The 20,282-nt window shown below is 33.8% G+C and overlaps 2 long non-coding RNA genes across 4 annotated transcripts in view; one reads left to right on the forward strand and one right to left on the reverse strand.

Annotated features, from left to right (window-relative positions):
- The window catches only part of LOC140696908 (uncharacterized), a 191,589-nt gene that overhangs the window by 109,198 nt on the left and 62,109 nt on the right, over positions 1-20,282 (forward strand). The window lies entirely within an intron of this gene.
- LOC116280958 (uncharacterized) overlaps positions 2,322-20,282 on the reverse strand; it is a 56,862-nt gene continuing 38,901 nt past the window's right edge. Inside the window, exons 2-3 of the long non-coding RNA XR_004190360.2 lie at positions 4,329-4,439; positions 2,322-3,367 (exon numbers count right to left, since the gene is read on the reverse strand). This is a non-coding gene — a long non-coding RNA (uncharacterized lncRNA). The remainder of the gene's footprint in view (positions 3,368-4,328; positions 4,440-20,282) is intronic.

Consider the following 20,282-nt stretch of genomic DNA (forward strand, 5'->3'; position numbering starts at 1 on the left):
TCTAAACAAGTAAATCTGACATACTATTTATAAAACGTTTTAATTTTCCTTTTCTGAAGGAAGCTTTTTCCCTGCACACAATTCAGTTTTTCATCTGAACAGCTTTTGCTCCTTATTATTGCTGCCTGTAATGGTACCAAGTGACAGTGCCCTGAATATAGCATCTGTATAGTTACGTGTTTCCAGAGACTGGCCACATAATAACCATCACCAGGCCACTCCAACACGTCAGACTGTGATTATCTGCTTAGTTGTATCTCCCAACCCCAGCTTCCTTTTATTCTGAGCATACAACTGCACGGCTGTTTACTGCTGTCAAAGGGTTTATGTTGGGGCATGTCATCAATTCTAGTGCTGCTGGCAGCAAACAGTTGGCCAGATTCCCTAATGGAATTTTATAATTTGTTCTCTTTATATTTTGGAGCAGTTCAGTAACTTTTCAGAGAAAAAGATTTGGGGTCAGGTAGAGAATTTCCAGGCCATTTTATCTGTTTTTTGATATGTTAATATATTCTGTACACATCAGAACACCTAGGAAACGTGCTTATTGATCAGGCATTTGGGGACAAAAAAGCAAGAGGGAAGGTAGTCAATTAAAGGCAAGAAACCCATGAAAATTGGATGTTTTCCTAGAGGAAAGGCTGAAACAATTTATAATAGAGATATCATTGACTACCTTGGCATTCAATGAAGTGAAGTGAATTTTAGAAAAGCTAACTATGATGCAGGAAAACAGATGTGTGGCATGAGGAGGGCCATGTCTGAGGTCTCGGCTGAGCCCCTGGTACATGCCCCGCCAGGTGTGGGTCCTTGGCTTCTCACAGGAAAGAATTCAAGTGCGAACCACAATTGAGTAAAGGTAGATTTATTTAGAGAGAACATACTGCATAGAGTGTAAGACAAGAGAAAGGCAAGGAAAGAGGTATGGGAATTGGGTGCTCAGGTTAAAGTAAAAGTAGGGACACACTCCATAGACAGAGTGCGGGCTGTCTCTGAAGAGGAGGGAGCGAAAAAGGCCTCTAGGCGTGGTGGTGTCCGTTTTTATGGTCTCAGTAGCTTCACAGGCCTATAGGTGGGACCATTCCAACTGCCCTGGGGAAGGGGCTAAGATTACCAGGAATTGGGCCACTGGCCATTCTTTGGCCTTTTGCGGTTAGCCTTGGGACTGTCATGGCGCCTGCGGGCATGTTATTTATCACGCTGTTACAATGAGCATATAATGAAGCTCAAGGTCTACTAGAAGTCAAACCTCTTAATCTTCAAGGTCAACTAGGAGGTAAACCTTCCACCATTTTGGTGTTAAATTGCTGTCATTCCTTGAGTGGCTGTGCACTGCCCCCTTCCATCCTGTCTCAGATAGACCATTGCCGAGTAAAAGTTCTTGACTCATGATTTGCAAAGTCCGTGGTTCAAGTCCTTAATGATACTGAATACCAGTGTTGGTGGGCGCAATTCCCTCATGTGTAAAGTGGAGGAAATATTACCAAACTTAAAGTGGTGTTATATAAACTAAATGAGAAAATTGTAGTTGATTAATAACCGTAGTTATTCCTTTCTTTTCCTTCAGATTTCAAGGCCTTGTCTGACTCTATTTAAAGTTCTTTAAAAATATATTATTCTAAATGCATTAGAACATGTTCTGTTTTTATAATCATTTCGTCTGTCTTATTCCTCAAATTATAGATTTCCTTAGGGCAAAAACAATGGCTTATGTTTCTTGATTGTCTGCCATAGTCTCTCCTAATGAATGCAAACATTAGTTAAGCATTAGGTTCTTAATTGTTTGTAGTCTGAAGGGAAGGAAGACTTCCCTCTGGTGGAGAATCGTTGAAATATTCTCAAAAATCATACATAGTCAAAAAAGAATTGCAATGCAAGTTTTTCCCCGTCAGGAACATTTCTCTAATGACACTTCTTTGAGTTATTTATTAAATAAAGTACCATGGAAAAAGATAAATAAAACACTGTTACTTGCATTATTGATGTTATTTTATTATGATGAATAAAACAGCGTATGCATGAAGTTCCAAGTTTAGTTCACATGGTAAAAAAAAAACAACAAAACAGTGTAATAAGTCATGTAATGTCTGTACCAGTCTCCAGGAGATGAGGTAGAGTTATGCCTGTGGAAGTCTTCACAGAGAGATAAAAATTGATTCCATCCATGTAGAATGCATATCAATATAGTGGTACATAAAAATGAAATGTAATTTCAAATTGAAAAAAGAGCATATATCAATCAATGAAGAAGTGAAAGAGCATCAAATACACAGAAAACAGAAAACTACAAATTGCCTAGGACTGTTAAGTATAGAGTGAGAAGAATGGTTTGAAGGATTAAATGCTACAGAGCCTAATATGTCTTCGTAAGGAGTTTCGGTTTTTCCGAGAAATAAAATAATGCTGAAAGATTCTGAAATAGGCAGAGACTTCATAAGGCTTGAAATTTTAAAAGATTCTTTTATAACAGTGTGAAGGATGGGTTTAAGGAGGAAATAAATAGAAGCAGAACTGGGGTTAAGGAGGAAATAAATAGAAGCAGAACAGTTAATAGAAGTTAGCTAAGAGTCTGGTTTAATTACACCAGTCAAGATGGGAAAGAGGTAACAGATTTTGGAGCCAAATAAGAGATAAATGGGCAGATTTTAATAACTGAATGAATTTAAAATAGAGTGTTATGAGTTAAGCTTCCCTGGGAACAGATCTTATGGCAGAGCTGTGTGTACACAAAGTTGATTTGGGAGTCCTGTAGGAGTCAACCCAGTGCAGGAATAAAGGAAGCAGGATTTAGCAGAAGAAGTTGGGGGTTACTGATGTAGTCTCAGTAAAGGTCATTCAATACCACAAAAAGCTTTGAAGCTAGGATGGTGGGTCAGAATTGTCCAGAACTGGGAATGGACTAGTCATTGAACTTGATCTTGGGAATGTTCTTGAAGTAAGCACAGGGTGATGGAGTCTGATGGATTCTGGGACTTAGTTGTGAGCTTTTAGCCCCAGGGGATTAAATATGTGTGTTCTTAGGGGACTGTGGGATCTAGGCAATACATGACTGCATTCAGTGCAGAAAAGGAAAGGGAGAGGCCATTTTTGTTCCCCTCAACTGTGCAATTAAGGTCATCTAAGTGTAATCTGGGGACAGGTTCTTAAAAATACGTGTTTCTGTCAATAACATCATATACCACATAGTACTATTCACGTTCTTTTTGAGAGCAACCAAGAGCAACAAAAACCCTTTTTTGTTACTGTCCTGAAAGGAAAGGAGAAGACTATTAAGAACTTCTTACGCCAAGTCTTTGAAGGTATGTCTCCGCTGGAGTACAGTAGGCCCTCTGCAGGTTCCACATCAGTGGATTCAACCAACTGTGGACTGAAAATATATGAGGAAAAAAATACAGAGTTTCAAAAAGCAAAACTTGAATTTGCCCCTAGCTGGCAACTATTTACATAGCATTTGCTTTGTATTTGCGACTATATACGGCATTTATATTGTATTACATATTTTAAGTAATCTGAAGATGTTTAAAGTATAAAGGCTGAAGTATGTAGGTTATTTATAAATACTAAGTCATTTTATAGAAGAGACTTGAGCATCCACAGATTGTGGTATGGAGGTAGGGATGGTGGGGGCCGTCCTAGAACTAATCCCTTGCAGATAACAAGGGACAACTGTAATTGGAAACAGCCAACCTCAGACAACCATTAAAAAATTAGAAGACTTGGATATTTTATCTTGCTGACTAACAAAATTCAGTCAAGCACTTGAATAAAGTATTTCAGTTTCTAATATTATAACACTCATATGACCTTATCCTAAAAAGGATAAGATGAAATTAACAATTAAGCAAGGAGACTTTAAGTATCAATAAAGTTTATTATGTCTAGTGTTACTGTTTGGTGTTTGTCCCCTCATTGACAATGTTCTCCAAATATTTTTGCTAACATTTTTTAAATTTACTAAAAACATGTATATCTCGTTGTACAGTTTTAATCTCTTATCTAAAATTTTAAATAGTTTGAATGGAAATATTTTCTGGCATATTGTATATAACATATGTGCTTCAAATATATTCTTTATCAAAACTGTGAAGCTAAGATTTAGGTCATGTAAGTTATAAAAAATATTCATCTTGTATTACCTAATGGCACAGCTGGTCCTCACTGTCAGTTCTATCAACCAAATTAGATTATCTCACTGCTAAAAAGGTATAAAACTTCAGTCTTTTCTCCTTTCAACACATGTCCCTTCTAACTACTGAATTCTAATTCGAAGATAGATGGAGTGAAAGAAGGGAGGGAGGAAATCATACTCAGTCTGGAAAAGTACTTACGGCAGTTGGGGATCTATAAACAGATTATTCTAAGATTTTCACAGCTGAGAATTTGCTGGAAAGTCTGTATTTTTCTAGGAGCACATATACTCCAGTAGGAAGATCACTGTACTGTGGAGAGAAGTTTTCAATTACTGTGTTTCATTAATTTGTACGATTGTTACTTTCTTGTGATCATTAACTTATTTTTTTTAGTAAGATACTTAAATTAGAGATAAGTTTTTTTTTTCTATAATATTTATCACTACATTTTACTCTATCTTGTACCTATTTGCTTATTTTATTCATTGCTTGATTCTCTTCAGTAAAATGTAAGGAACCTAGAGGTAGCTTCTTCACATTGTATTTCCATTGCTTAAACAAAACCATTTCTTAGATATGTAAGTAAATGTCAACAGTTCTTTGTTTTAGAAAGAACTACAGCTAACTTGGCAGGTGTCTATAAAGAATGAACTAGGAACTGTCCAAGTGGAATAAACAAAAGTTGGAATAATTGTCTATTTCTTCTTTATATATTGCCTAAGTCATAAAGTTGGAAAATCAGGCCATAACTGAATCAACCAAAGATGTAGGGACGTCTTTTATTTTATAATATTCTAATATTTATTTCATAATTTTTAATGGTATATAAAATATATTTTAAGATATATTCTCTTAGCAACTTTCAATTATACAATACAGTATTATTAAGTGTAGTCACCTTGCTGTACATTACATCCCCAGAGCTTATTTATCTTATAACTGGAGGTTTAAACATTTTGGCCACCTTCATCAGTTTCACCCACCCTACACCATACTGCCTCTGGCAATCATAAATCATGTTCTCTATAAGCTCAGGTTTTTTTTTTTTCTTTTTCAGATTCTACATATAACTGAGATTATATGGTATTTGTCTTTATCGGTTTCATTTAGCTTAATGCCCTCAGGGTCCATCCATGTTGTTGCAAATGGCAGGATTTCCTTCTTTTTGATGACTGAATAATATTTCATTGTGTGTGTATGTGAGTATGTATTACATTTTTGTTTACCCATTCATCCATTGATGGATACATAAGTTGTTTCAATATCTTGGCCATTATAATTCTTTAATAAACATGGAGATGCAGACACATTTTCCAGTTAGTGTTTTCATTTCCTTCAGATAAATACCTGCACATGGAATTGCAGGATCATATAGTAGTTCTATTTTTAAATTTTGAGGAAACTCCATACTGTTTTCCATAGTGGCTGCACCAATTTACATTCCCATCAACAGTGCATGAGGGTTCCCTTTTCTCCACATCCTTGCCAACAATTATTTCTTGTCTTTGATAATAGCCATTTTAATTGTGTGAGGTGATATCTCACTATGGTTTTGACTGTACTTCCCTGATGATTAGTGATGTTGAGTACCTTTTCATGTATCTCTTAGCCATCTGCATGTCTTCTTTGGAAAAATACCTATTCATAGCCTCTGCGCATAATTTAACTAGATTGATTTTTTGCTATTGAGTTGTGTGAGTTCTTGATATGTTTTGGATATTAACACCTTGTCAGATACATGATTTGGGAATGTTTTCTCCCATTTCATAGGTTTCCTTTTCATTTCAATGATGATTTTCCTTGTTATGCAGAAGTTTTTAGTTGAATGTAGACCCAATTGTTCATTTTTGCTTTGGTTGCCTTTGCTTTTGGTGTTAAATCCAAAAAAAAAAATTAACAAGAACAATTTCAAGTAGTTTACCACCTATGTTTTCTAGGAGTTTAGTGACTTCAGGTCTTAAATTTAAGGTCTTAATCCACATTGAGTTGTTTTTACATATGGTGTAAGATAGTAGTCCAGTTTTATTCCTTTGCATGTGGTGGCTGTCCAGTTTTCTAAACACAATTAATTGAAGAGGCTATCCATTCCCCACTGTATATTCTAGACCCCTTTGTCATAAATTAATTGACCAGGGGCTCTCAGTTCTGTTCCACTGATCTTATGTGTCCCTTTTTGTGTGTGTGTATATATATATATATATATATATATATTTTGAAGTATAAGCAGTTTACAATGCTGTGTCATTTTCTGGTGTACAGCATAATGCTTCAGTCACACATGAACATACATATATTCTCATATTCTTTTTCACCATAATTTACTACAAGATATTGAATATAGTTCCCTGTGCTATACAGTAGAAACCTGTTGTTCATTATATATGTGTATATATGTATATATAGATGTATATGTGTGTGTGTTTGTGTGTGTATATATGTATATAAATATAAATTAGTATCTGCACATGTCAAGCTCCCAGTTTATCCCTTCCCTTTCCCCTCCTGGTAACCATAAGTTTGTTTTCTATGTCTGTGAGTCAGTTTCTATTTATGTGTCTGTACGATACTGTTTTGATTATAATTATTTTTAAAATATATTTTGAAAGTAGGACATGTGATACATCCAGCTTTGTTCTTCTTTCTCAAGATTGCTTTGGCTACTTGGTGTCTTTCATGATTCCATGCAACTTTTAAAGTTTGTTCTCTATGAAGAATGCCATTGGAATTTTGATAGGGATTACAGTGAATCTGTTGTTTGCTTTGGACAGTATGAAGATTTCAGCTAATTCTTCCAATCTATGAGCATGGACTATTTTTCCATTACAGGTGACATCTTCAATTTATTTTAATCAATGTCTTATAGTTTTCAGTGTACAATTTTTCATCTCGGTGGAATGTATTCCTAGTTATTTTATTTTTGATGCAATTGTAAACTGATAGTCCATTATTAGTGTATGGGAAAGCAGCAGCTTTCTGTATGTTATTCTTCTATCCTACAACTATACTGAATTAATTGATTAGTCCTAATAGGTTTTTGGTGGAGACTTTAGGGTTTCCTGTATATAGTATCATGTCAACTGCAGATAGTGACAATTTTAATTCTTCCTTTCCAATTTGGATGTCTTTTATGTCTTTTTCTTGCCTAATTGCTCTGGCTAGGACTTCCAATACTATGTCCAGTAAAAGTAGCATAGTGGCTGTCCTTGTCCTTTATCTTATAGGAAATGTTTTCACCTTTTTACCATCAGGTGTGATGTTAGCTGTGGACCTGCCTTTATTATGTTGAGGTGCATTACCTATATACCCACTTTGTTGAGAGGTTTTATCATAAATGGATGTTAAATTTTGTCTAATGCTTTTTATGCATCTATTTAAATAATTATGAGTTTTCCCCTTCATTTTGTTAATGTGATGGATCATGTTGATTGATTTACAGATGTTTAATAATCTCTGCATCCCTGGAATAAACCGCACTTGAAAGTGTTTTGTCATCATTTTAATATGTTGTTGAATTTACTTTGCTAATATTTTCTCGAGGATTTTGCATATATGTTCATCAGGGATATTTGCCATTTTACTTTTCTTGTAATATCCTTATCTGGACAGAAAAGGAAACTACAAACCAATATCCTTTATGAAAATAGATGTAAAAATTCTCTACAAAATACCAGCAAACCATGGTGTATGATCATTTTAATGTACTATTAAATGTACTATTAAAATGATCATATACCATGAACAAGTAGGATTTATCCCTGAGTTGCAGCAAGAGTATACAAGGATTCTAATTATTGTTACTCAGCCTCACTAGTTATGTTTTCATTTTGTTTAGGTTTTTATGATGGCCATTCTAACATGTATGAGGTGGTATCTCATTGTAGATTGGCTTTGCATGTGTTCCTGATGATTAGAGATGTTGAACATTTTTTATAGTCCCATTGGCCATTTGTATGTCTTCCCTGGAGTAATGTCTATTCAGGCCCTTGCTCATTTTTTAATGAGGTTAATTTTTTTTTTGACTATTGACTATTAAAAAGATTCTTACATATTTTGGAGATTAACTATATTCAAATATATGGTTTGAAAAAATTATTTCCTTTTCCATAGGTTATCTTTTCACTCTGCTGAATGTTAATTTTGTTGCACAGATTTTAAGTTTGATGTCCCATTTGTCTATTTTTGCTTTTGTTCCCTGTGTTTTGGTGTCAAATCCAAACACTCATTCTCAAGACCAATGTAAGAAAGCTTTCTCTTGTTTTCTTCTAGAAGCTTTTTAGTTTCAGGTTTTACGTTTAAGACTTTAATCAATTTGGAATTGATTTTTATATATTCCATAAAATATGGGTCCTAAGTGATTCCACTTCTACTCCTTCCTTTTTAATTTGTATGCCTTTTGTTACTTTTCTTACTTACACTCACTTGTTCTGAAAGGAGTTGGTGAGAATGGGTATTCTTGCTTTTTTCCTGATCTTAGAAAAGACTTTCACTTTTTTTTTTTTAACTGTTGAGTATTACTTAGCTGTGACTTTTGTTAAGGAAATTTTCTTTATTCCTTGTGAGTGTTTTTATCATTAAAAAAAAGTGTTGAATTTTGTCAGGTGCCTTTTCTGCATCTATTGAGATGATGATGTGATTCTTATCCTTCATTCTGTTAATGTGGTATATCACATAGATTAATTTTTCTATGTTGAACCATCCTTGTACCCCAGGGATAAATCCCATTTTCATGGCGTATAATCCTTTTAATGTGCTGATAAATTGTTTGGTAGTATTTTGTTGACAATTTTTGCATCTATGTTCATCAGGGATATTGCTTTGTGGTTTTCTTTTACTGTCTTTTTCTGTAATTGGTATCAGGATTGCTGATCTCATAAAATGACATGGAAAGTATTCCCTTCTCTTTAATTTTTTTGGTAGAGCTTGAGAAGGAATAGCAGTACTCCTTAAATGACTGATAGAACTTAACCAGTGAATCCATCTGGTCCTGATCTTTTCTTTTGGGGAGGTTTTTGATTACTGATTCAGTCTCCTGGCTAAAACTTTGTAGGTTGTATGTTTCTTGGAATGTATCCACTTCTTCTAGTTTATCCAATTTGTTAGCGTACAGTTGTTCATAGTGGACCTTTATGAGCCTTTGCATTTCTGTGGTATCAGTTGCAATGTCTCCTTTTTCATTTATAATTTCATTTATTTGAAGCATCTTTGGGTTTTCTTTTCTTTCTTTCTTTTGGGGGGAGGTGTATTAGGTTTTTTAAATTCAGCTCCTTTTAGAGGAGGTACTGGGGATTGAACCCAGGGCCTTGTGCATGCCAAGCATGTGCTCTACCACTTGAGCTAATGCCCTCCCCGCTGAAGCCTCTTTCTTTTTTGCTTGGATAGTCAATGTTTTGTCAATTTTGTCTTTTAAAAAAAACTGTTTCATTGATCTTTTCTGTTGTTTTTCTAGTTCCTATTTCATTTATTTTACTCTAATCTCTCCTAGTTCCTTCCTTCTTGCTAATTTTGGGCTTAGTTTCTTCTTTTCTAATGTCTTGTGGTATAAAGTTAAGTTGTTAAATTATTTTTAATGTAGGTGTTGATTGCTTTACATTTCCTTTTGCTGCATGCTTTAAGTTTTGGCATGTCATACTTTCCAAGTATATCAAGATATTTTCTAATTTTCTTCTTTGTTTCTTCTTTGACTTGTTGGTTATCTCAGTGTGATGTTTAACTTCCACATATTTATGATATTTCTAATTTTCCATTTGCTATTTATTTCTAGTTTTATTCCATCATGGTGGGAAAATATACTTGGTATTATTTCAGTCTTCTTAATTTTATGGCCTAACATGTGATCTATCACAGAGAATGTTCCATATACACTTGAGAAGGGTATGTCTTCTTTTGCTGTTGAGTGGAATGTTCTAAGTAAGTCTGTTAAGCCCAATTGGTCTGTCGTGTTTAGTCTTGTTTCCTTACTTTTTCTTTCTGATTGTTCTATCAAAAATTGAAAATAGATGTTAAGATATCCTGCTATTATTGTATTGCTACGTATCTATTACTTCTGTTCTTTTAATGTTTGCTTCATATATTTGGATGCTCTAGAGCCCACATATGTTTATAATTGTTAAATCTTCCTGATAAATTTATCCTTTTATCATTAGATAATGCCCTTCTTTTATCTTGTGACAGTTTTTGACTTAAAAGTCTATTATGTCTGATAATAGTATGGCCACCCATACTCACTTTTGGTTATGATTTGCATAGAATATAATTTTCCATGCTTTCACTTTCAGCCTATGTGTGGTCCTATCTCTAAAGTGAGTTTACTGTAGCTGGCATATAGTTTAGTCTTCTATATGTTTTTGTTTAATTCATTTATATTTAAAGTAGTTGCTGATAGGCAAGGATTTACTAGTGCCATCTTATTAATGTCTTCTGTCTGTCTTGTAGCTTATTTGTCTTTCTCTTTTGCTGTTTTTCTTTGTATTTCATTGATTTTTTTTGTTGTGACATACTTTTATTTCTCATTTTCTTTTGTGCATTTTCTCTAGGTTTTTTCTTAGTGATCACCATAGGACTTACATAAAATTTGTTGTAGATACAAAAATTTATTTTAAGTTCATAACTTCAATCGCATGCAAACTTTTACACTTTTACTTCTTCCTCTTTGACACATACTTTATGCTGTTGTCACAAATGTTTTTGTTTTACCCTGTATCCATTAACACATTTTATATAGTTTTTTCTTTTTAAAGTCTATACTAGAATTAAAAGTAACTTACATACCACCATTATAGTATTACAGCATTCTGTATTTGTCTATATATTTACCCTGTGAGCAATGTTCATACTTTAATATTACTATAAAGCACCCTCTCTTTTCAACATGAAGGACGCTATTACATTTTTAAGTCAGGCCTAGTGGTTGATTAAACTCCCTTAGTTTTTGTTTTGCTGGGATGACTTTATTTCTCCTTCATTATTGAAGGATATTTTTTTCTGAATATATAGTATTCTTGGTTAGATTTTTTATTTCTTTCAGTACCTTGAGTATATTATCCTACTCCCTTAGGACCTGCAATGATTTTGCTGATAAATCTACTGATAGTCTTACTGGGATCTCTCTCATACACAATGTGTCACTTCTTACTGTTTAAAATTTTTTTTTTGTCTTTGACATCTGACAGTTTGATTATAATGTGTCACTAATGTATATTGTGGCTTTGAGTTTCTTTTGAGTTTCTATTTTCTGTCTGCTCTGCTTCATAAATCTGGATGCCCAGATTTGAAAAGTTTTTGATTATTTCTTCAAATGAGCTTTCTGACCCTTTCTCTCTTTTTATCTTTTGAGATCCAATATTGTATATACTGTATAAAATATGTATAATGTATATGGTTTACATAATGGTGTCCCATACATATGTTAGTTTTCTTTTCACTATTCTTCATTCCTGTTTTTTCTTTTTGTTTTTCTGACTGGATAATTTCAAATTACTTTTGTTTTAGTTTGCTTATTCTTTCTTCTGCATATTCAAGTTTGCTCTTAAATTCCTTTAATGAACTGTTCCATGCAGTTACTGTATTTTTGAAAACCAAAATTTCTCTTTGGGTCTCTTTGTTGAAATTCTAATTTTGTTCATGCATTGTTTTTCTAAACTCAATGAGAATCTTTATGATGATTGTTTTGAATTTTTTCAGGTAATGTATAGACATTCATTTATATATGTTCATTTTCTAGGGATTTATTATTTGTGCTGGTCCATGTATTTACTGTTCATGTTTCTTATAATTTTGTGTTGGTATTAGTGCATTTAAAAACACAGCTATCTCTCCCAGTCTTAACAGCCTAGGCTCCTATAGGGAAATACTTTAATAATCAGACTCACAGATTCTAGAGGCTTCTCATAACCTTTTTGTGGCTATCTTTTCTCTGGAAATGTGCATGTAAATTTCCTACTATAGAGGTCTTTACCAGTTTCTCTTCACAATCTTGTAATCTCTTGCTCTCTTTTGCACTCTTTTGTGATACTGCTGGTTTTGTTGGAGTAGCAGGAAGCTACAGTTAAGTGACCCACCCCTCTCTTGTTCTTCTTAGCCCCCAGAATCTGGAGTATTCTGGTGCTATCAGTGCTCCCATATAGGCAAGACAGAAACCAGTCCTTCACACTGCCCCCTGAAAAGCCGGAATGTTTAATGTGCACTCTAGTTCTCTCTCTTTCCAAGGAGAAGTCAAGAACAGGGGATTTACTCCTGATCACTTCATCCTCTGCCAGGCGAGAGGGGCTCTGGCAGGTGTATGTATGTGTACATACTATTCCAGTTCCACCTTTGTTCTCAGTAACTCCTAACTTGACATCCCTTTCCTTTCAGCTCTTAGATTTGGGAAAGACAGAAACCAGTCTTTAGGGTAGTCTCCCAAAAAACTAGAATGTTCGATGTACAATCAAAGTCTTTTCTTTCTCCCCAGAGGTAGAATTCAGCATGCAAATTGATCTGTCTGTTGCACTGAGAGTCTTCCAGAGCAAGAGCAAGCCACAAGCAAGCCTCCCTCCCCTCTTTTGTTCTCATTAGCTCTCAGGATCTAAAACGTGCTGGTCCCATCAGCACTCACAGGCAGGCAATACAGAAACCAGTTGAAAAGGCAGCTTTCCTGCCTCAATTTCCCAAAATCTAGAAAGTTGGATGCATGTTCTTTCTTTCTCCACAAGAAATAGCCAGGATTTGGGTTTTTTTTTTTTTTTTTTTTTTTTCTGATCAGGTGGTGGTGGTCCAGGTGGGAGGGGCTCTAGTGGTATATACTTGTTACGTAAACCATCACTTTTCTTCTCAAAGGCACCTAGATTCAGGTAAAATAAAATCCTGTCCTTCCAACAGCTTTCTAAAAAGTCAGAATGTTGGAGGGATAGTCACTCTACTGTCTCTAGGAGAAGCTGTAAATTGGGATTCTCTTTTGCACTGTGTTGTGCTGAGGGGAGTGGGTGTGGAGAGTGAGTGCCACAAACTTTCCTTCCTGCTTCAGTGCTGCTGGTTTTCACACTCACCTGGGAAGCAGAGCCCTCTTAATTGGTCTTTGAATTTCTTATTAAAGGAATTGGTCTGTGTATTTTTAATTGAAATCATAGCAGGGAGAGTCTGGGGCTGCTGATTCTCCCATCTTGCTGACATCACTCCCTCCCAAAGTCATTACATAGTTATATTAAAAAACAGTAGTTATAAAGTTTCTCCCTCTGATCTCTATAGCATTTTATTTTAATATCTTTTAAAACATTTACGTTATCTTGTGTGATAAGAATTTAATATTTACTCTATAATTTCTTAAGAGATTAGAATTTTCTGTGGGAAGCAATTATGTCCTTTTAATTTTGTGTCACCTTATTGGCTAACCCTTAAGGGCTCAGAAAACAATTATTAAATGAATTGTGTATTTTCAACTTAATGTTCTACATAGATAAAAAATCTATGCCTCCATACATCTCCAACCCTCTTCTCCACATGCCTCTATGTGTAACTATCAACAGATACTAATTGCTGTTGTATTTTTAATTTCAAATTCCAGTTGTTCACCACTGGTCTACAGGCAATCAATTAACTTTTGTGTATTAACCATTTATCCTGAAACGATTTTTTGAGATATTCTATAGACAATCATGATTTCTGGAAACAAAGATAATTTATTTCTTCCCAATCTGTATACCTTTTATTTCATTTTCCTGTATTACTGCAATAACTAGGACTTCTGGTACAATGTTGTATAGCATTATTATAACAATATTCCTGTTGCAAGACAGGAATTCTTGCCTTGTTCATATATTAGGGGACAACTATCCAATTTCTCACCATGAAGTAAAATGTTAGCTATAGGTTTCTTGTAGATGTTCTTTATTAGTTTAAGAAATTTCTCTCTATACTTATTTTGCTGAGTTTTTAAATCCATAACTTTTTTTAATTTTATCAAATAAAATTAGTATGTTGCCTAAATTTTTGCAGATGGTTTTTTCCTTAATCTTTTGATGTGGTGGATTATATTAATTGATTTTGTAATGTTGAATCAGCTTTGTATGTCTGGAATAAACCTCATTTGGACATGGGGTATACTTTATATATTCTTTGATTTGACTTGGTAATATTTTAACAATTTTTTCATGAGAAATATTAATCTGTAGTTTCTTTCTTTTAATGTCTTTGTCTGGTTTTTGTATTAATGTTGTTCTGATAGAATGAATTCAGAAGTTGAATTAGTCTGCTAGAACTACCAAGGTAAAAATACCACAGACTGGGTGGCTTAAACAAAAACGTATTTTCTCACAGTTCTGGGTGCTGGCTGGCAGGTTTGGTTTCTTCTGAGAACTCTCGTGGGCTTGCAGACGGCCACATTTTTGCTGTGTCCTCCCATGAGCCACCTTCTGTGTATGTGCATCCCTAGTCTCTCTGCAGCACTGGATTAGAGTCTACCAAAAGTCTCACTTTACCACATCTTTAAAGGCCCTAACTCCATATACAGTCACATTTTGAGGTACTGGGTGTCAGGGTTTCAACATACGAATTTTGGGAGATGCAATTCAGCTCCATAATAGAAGTGTGTGTCCTGCTTATATTTTTCTGGAAAAGACTATAGAGAATTGGCATAACTTCATCCTTAAATGTTGCATAGAATTCAACATGTAAGTTTCGGTAGTTCATATATTCAAGGAATAGGTTTATTTGTCTAATTAATGAAATTATGGCCAGAAGGTTGTTCAAAATATCCCCCTTTTACTATTCTTTTGGTGTCCCTGGGATCAGTAGTGATGATTTTTCTTCCATTTCTAATATTGATAATTACTATCTTTTTATTTTCTTGGTTAGTCTGGGTAGAGGTTTGCCAATTTTATTTCTTTTCAAAATCTAGCTTTTGGTTTTGTTGGCTTTCTCAATTGATTTGTTCTATTTTGTATTAGTTTTTTCTTCTGGTTGGATTAGGTTTCTGTTATGCTTCTTTTTCTAGTTTTCTAAGGTGGAAACAAATAACTGATTTTAGATCTTTTTCCTTCTCTGATATATTCATTGAAAGATATAAATTTCTCACTGAGCACTGTATTGCTTCACCCCACAAATTTTCATGAAGGTAAAAATATTTTAATATTTCTCTTGAAAATTGTTTGACCCATGTACTGTTTAGAAGTGTGCTGTTTAACATCCAAGTATTGAGATTTTCCAGGTATCCTTTGGTTAGTGATTTCTGGTTTAGTATTTTTGGTCTGTGAGTATACTCTGCAGGATTTCTACTATTTTAATTTTTTCAGATAGATACCTTTTAGGAAGCAGAATGTAGTTTATCGTGGTGAATGTTCCAAGTAAGCTAGAGAAGGATGTGTATTCTGCAGTTGTTGGAAGAAGCATTTAGATGAAGTGTCCTATAAATGTCATTTAAATCAAGTTGGTTGTTAGTCAAATATATTCTTGCTGATTATTTGCCTGCTCGATCTATCAGTTAATGAAAGAGAAATGTTTAAGTCTCTAACTGTAACACTGGATTTGCCTATTCCTTCTTACAATTTTATTTATTTATTTGCCTCAGGTATTTTGTTGCTGTGTTGCTAGGTACCTCTCATGTTTGCGGTGGCAAATCTAAAATATGCAGGGTTGACAGGCGGACTGAACCCTCAGGCAAGGGTTGCAATTTGAGTACAAAGGGAATCTACTGTCAGGATTCTTTTTTGTTCATGATAGGTCAGTCTTTGTTTTTTTAAGGCTTTTAACTGATTGGATGATTCCCATCCACATGTGGAGAGCATCTTGCTTTACCTAAAGGCCATTTAAATGTTAATCTAATCCACAAAACACCTTCAGAGAAATATCCAGAATGATGTTTGACCAAAATATCTGGGCACTGTAGCCCAGCCAAGCTGACATACAAAACTGACCATCACAGTGTTGTCATTAATCTTACCCTGTCCCTTCTGATTTTTGCCATATTATTTCACCTTTATTATTAGCATTACAGTTCTTTTGCAGTCTTCCTTGATAGCTGCTAAAATACATTATTCAAATTACTATTTATATGACTCTTCTCCTTGAATGTTATATTAGCATATTGTTTTCTATATAATATTATAATAAACTTAGAATAGCACAAAATTCTCTTTATATTCACAGTAATAGCACTGTGCCTCACATGTATTTATCACTCAATATTTGCTTAGTGGATCAAGTGTAGCTGCTTTGCTGAATCAACACCTCATTTCCTATTGATACTGCACTCTGTTACCCTCCAACTTAGAGAAATCTTAAAACTTATTTGCAATTTGTTTAAAGTGAATGACTCTGATGTTCATCAATTCTTTCTGAAAATGTCTAGTAAAACCTCGTAACACACATGCTCCTCGTCATATTATGGGAGTCATGTAGGGAGCAAACTTCTAGGTCTACCAGTAACAAGCTACATTATCTTGAGTATGAAATTTTTTTCTACCTATAGTTTATTAAATAATGTAGAAACAAAGTTACCTGGCACTTGTGTTTACAGTACACATGATTTTAATTAATTTTAAGAAGTATTAAATTTATATTTTATTCATTGCAAATATATACTTCCTATATGCCCGGTACTATTTAAAAAATAGGAACAGACTGGTGAACAAAATAAAGCCCCTATGCTCAAATATCATATATCCTAGAAGGATTAGAAAAAAAGGTACAAATTAAATGTAATAAATCAAGTATAATAACTGTCATAGAGGAAATACTTTCAGATCACAATGTGCTATCAATTTCTCGTCCTATTCACATGGCATAGGTTTGTCTCTCCCTGTTCCTCCCCTCCAAGCACAGCTATAAAACCTGAAAACAACTCGAGACAATCAAAGGAAAATTCTGAAAGGTAGAAGAGAAATTGGCAGAGGTTTGGTACTCCAGGATTAGAGGAATAACACAATGGCAAAGTATCTTATGGCTCTCCACAACAAAAGAAGCTAAATGGGCCTGGCTTTTCCTGACCCCCAACATCTGCAACAAAGGTGCATGTTGGCTCATTTCTCCCTTAGATCAAATGAGAGTCTAGCCTACAACATCAGGCAAACCTGGCAGAAAAGGCAAGGGAGACTGAAGGAAGATCACTGTTTCCCAAGTTACCCTGAGACTCACCATATTTCTTATCTGTAAACCATGGATGACAGAAAGGAGTAGCATAATGTTGTATTGAAAAAAAGGATTGTCACATATAGAACTTAGGGGTGACAAAGCTATCCCTCCGATAGAAGTAGAAAATAAAAACATTCTCAGGTGAAAGAAAACAAAATGAATTTATCATTAGCAAATATCACAAAAATGGTTAAAGCAGTCATTAAATAGAAGATGAGGGAATATCATCAATTTTACACTCATAAATCCAACAAGTATGGAAGATCTGGAACAATTCCTCAAAAATCACAAAATACCAAAACTCAACCAAGATGAAAAAGGTAATCAGAATTGTCCTCTATCTACTAATTAAATCGATTTTGTATTAGAAGAAATATTCATGCCAAATTGTTCCGTTGTAGAACTCTGCCAAACATTTAAAGAACATTTAAAATTGGTTTACACAATTTCTTCCAGAAAGTTGTACAGGAAGAAACACTTCCCAACTCATTATGCAGCCATATTATCCTATGACTGAAAAACGAAAATAAAAAGATTACAAACTAACATTTCTCATGAATTTAAATACACAAACCTTCCAAAATACTAGCAACTGGAACTGATAAATAATTATACATCATGATCAAATGGGACTTATTCTGGTATACAGGTTTAGTTCAGTATTGAAAATCAGTCTATGTAATTAACCATATCAATCTGTTAAGAAAAATTGTATAATCATATAATTGAAAAAGAAAAAACATTCAACAAAGCACAAAATCTGTTCATGATAAAAACTCTTAGCAAGTTGGGAATAGAAGTGAACTAACTAAAGTTGACAAAAGGCATCTTAAACAAACAAACAAACAACCACCCTGCAGCATCCAAAGAGTGAAATGTTGAATGCTTTCATTCTAAGATCAAGAACAAGGCCATGTCTGTTCTTAAAACTTTTATTCAACATGGACTAGATGTGCTAAACCATGGCAATTTGGCCAAAAAAAAAAAAGTACATAGGTTATAAAAGGTGAGGTAAAACTATATCTATAATTTACATGATTGTCTATGTAGAAAATCCCAAGGGATCTACTAAAAAAAATCCTAGAACTAATAAGTGAATTTAATAAGTTCACAGAATAAAAGATCAACTGATAACAATTCATCTTATTTCTGTTAACATGCTGAGATCAAAATTAAAAATGCAATATTTATATTTGCTCCAAATAAAAAAACTATTGATATGAACTTAAAAAAACCTGTATGCTGAAATCTTAAAAATTAAAAAAAATCAAAGATGATTTAAGTAAATTAAAAAAAAATCATACTCATGTATAGAGATTCAATGTACTAAAGAAATCAGTTCTCCCCAAACTGATCTATAGGTTTTAATGCAATTCCTGTCAAAATTCCAGCAAAGTTTTTGGAGGCTACAGAAACTTTATAAAAATTACGTGAAAATGCATGACACTCAAATAGCTAAAATAACCATGAAAAAGAACACAGTGGGAGGAACCACTCTATGTAATATTAAAGCCTAGTATGTATATAGCTGTAGTTATCCAGATGGTGTCATGTTAGCGGAGGGATAAACAAATAGACCAATGGGGCAGAATAGAGAACCCAGAAATACATTTATACAAAGGTACAAAAGTATTTCAATGGAGGAAGGATAGCTTTTTAATAAATTTGGCTGGAGAAGTTGGAGATCTATATAGGCAATAAATAAATAAGTGAACAAACTTTAACCTAAGCCTTACACAATACACAAAAATTAACTTGAACTAAATCAAGAACTTAAATAGTAAAACCATAATTTTATCAAAAAAAGAAAAATTTTGGTATCTAGAGCTAGGTAAATATTTGTTAGACTTGACATCAAAAGTATTATCAATTTAAGAAAAAAATGATAAATTTTATCTTTTAAAAACTTTTCTCTGCAGACTCTGTTAAGAAAATGAAAAACCAAGCTATAGACTTGGAGAAATTATTTGGAAACACTTATCTGACAAAATATTACTGTTTAGATTATATAAAAATTTCTTAAAAGTAAATACTAAAAAACAAAACAGTCCAATTAAAAAATTTTCAAAATACATGAAAAGGTATTTCACTAAAGACCACATTACAAAGAGAACAAGCACACAAAAAGATGTTCAATATTATTATCCATTAGGGAAGTGGAAGATAAGAATAATGAAATATCACTACACATCTATAAGTATAACTAAAATAAAAATAGTGAAAACATCAAATGTTGTCAAGGATACAGAAAAACTTACTAACTTTTAAAATATTTGTATTGAAGTACCATCAATTACAATGTGCCAATTTCTGGTGTACAGTACAATGTTCCAGTCATGCATACACATACATACAATTATTTTCATATTTTTTTCATTAAAGGTTATTACAAGATATTGAACATAGTTCAGTGTGGTACATAGAAGAAACTTTTTTTAAATCTATTTTTATATAGAGAGGCTAACATTTATAAATTTCAAACCCCCAATTTATCCCTTCCCACCCCCTTTCTCTAGTAACCATAAGATTGTTTACTATGTTTGTGAGTCTGTTTCTGTTTTTCAGATGAGTTCTTTAGTGTCCCTTTTCTGTCCTTTTTATTTTCTTAGATTCCACATATGAGTGATACCATATGGTATTTTTCTTTCTCTTTCTTGCTTACTGCACTTAGAATGACTCCTTAGGTCAATCCATGTTGCTGCACATGGCATTATTTTTATGGCTGAGTAGTATTCCACTGTATAAATATATCACAACTTCTTTATTCAGTCATCTGTTGATAGACATTTAAGTTGTTTCCACGTCTTGGCTATTGTAAGTAGTGTTGCTGTGAACATTGGGGTGCATGTATCTTTTCACATTAGAGTTCCCTCCAAATACATACCCAGGAGTGGGATTGCTGAATCATATGGTAAGTCTGTTTTTGGTTTTTTTTTGTTTTTGTTTTTGTTTTTTGAGGCATCTCAAAAACATAATCGCTACACCAAACTACATTCCCACCAGCAGTGTAGAAGGGTTCCCTTTTCTCCACACCCTCTCCAGCATATATTA

The sequence above is a fragment of the Vicugna pacos genome, chromosome 6 (assembly GCF_048564905.1).
Source record: "Vicugna pacos chromosome 6, VicPac4, whole genome shotgun sequence".
Lineage (NCBI taxonomy): Eukaryota > Metazoa > Chordata > Mammalia > Artiodactyla > Camelidae > Vicugna > Vicugna pacos.